Raw genomic sequence first — 1,605 nt, 5'->3', positions numbered from 1 at the left:
TGCGGCATGGCCATCCTCCCTGGGGGGTGATTTCTCACTTTCTATCTCTCTGTCTCTCTCTGTCTTTCTGGTGAGCACACACGTCCAATAAGAAAAACCTCTCCAAAAAAAAAAAAAATATATCATAAAGGAATGTTGTATTTTTTTCAAATGCTTTTTCCACATCAATTGAAATAATCATGGTTTTTATTTTTCCTTCTGTTAATATGGTGAATTACATTTATGGTTTTGCATATGTTGAACCACCCTTGCATCCCTGGAATAAAGCCTATCTGGTCATTATGAATAACCTTTTCTATATGCTGTTGAATATGGTTAGTAAGTATCTTGTTGAGAATTTTTGCATCAATATTTATCAGAGATATAGATCTGTAGCTTTACTTTTTTTATCGTATCCTTATCTGTTTTGGGAATGAGGATAATGGAGGATTCATAGAATGAATTTGGAAGGGTTCCTTCCTTTTGGATCTCGAGAAACAGTGTGAATAAAATGGGGGTTACCTCTTCTTTTAAAATTTTGTAAAATTCAGCAGTGAGGCCATCAGGACCTGGTCTTTTCTTTGTTTAGAGGTTATTTATTATGATTCAATCTCATTGCTTTTATAGGTCTATTCAGGCTTTTAATGTCTTCCTGAAACAATCTTGGTAGATTATATGTGTCTGGGAATTTGTCCATCTCATCCAGGTTTTCTTCTTTGTTGACATATAATCACTCATAGTATCCTCTAATGATGTTTTGTATTTCTGTTTTGTCTGTTATAATGTTGCCTGATTCATTGCTAATTTGATTTATCTGGTTTCTTTCTCTCTTCTTCTTAATTAGTCTAGCTAATGGTGTGTCAATCTTGTTTATCTTTTGAAAGAACAAGGTTTTGCTTTCATTTATTTTCTGTACAGTCCACTTATATTGTTTCATTTATTTCTGCTCGAATCTTTATTCTTTCTTTTCTCCTGACATTTTAAAAATTTTTTGTTGTTGTTTTTCCAATTCCCTGAGGCATGTTAGGTTGTCCTTTTGCCACCTTTCCATCTTTTTCTTGTGTGCACTAATTGCTATGAACTTCCCTCTTATGACTGCTTTTCCAGTGTCCCATAAATTATGGAAACTTATGTCCTCATTATCGTTTGTTTCCATCTTTTTATTATTTTTTTTTAATTTATTCATTCTCTACATTAATTCACTATACACCATCACAACACACAAATGAATTTTCCATCTAAAATACACTGTGCATTGGCTGAATCAGGCACATCAACATACATGTTCTCAGCAAATAATTTTCCAATTCTTATGTCCTGCATACCTTGCCTTTTGTTTTGCCATCCTTGATTCCCCATCCCCCACCCTCTGCCATGTCCCATCCTCCTCCCACATTGTCCCCGGCATCCACGGTTGCCCTCCATGCCTTCCCCCCCATTCAATTGATCTGCCAATGAACTTAATTAGTCTAAATATATCCAATAGCTAGCACAGCTGACACATACCTATACATGAACCCAAGTCTGACTTTAGGCATAAACCCCAGTGAGTAGAATGAACATACTATAAAGTAGTACCCAGCTGGGCCCATACAGCTCGCTGCAGTCGTCAAATATGCATTTTTT

This window comes from Tupaia chinensis, unplaced genomic scaffold (assembly GCF_000334495.1).
Source record: "Tupaia chinensis unplaced genomic scaffold, TupChi_1.0 Scaffold000063_1, whole genome shotgun sequence".
NCBI lineage: Eukaryota > Metazoa > Chordata > Mammalia > Scandentia > Tupaiidae > Tupaia > Tupaia belangeri.
This window is presented reverse-complemented; position numbering follows the sequence as displayed.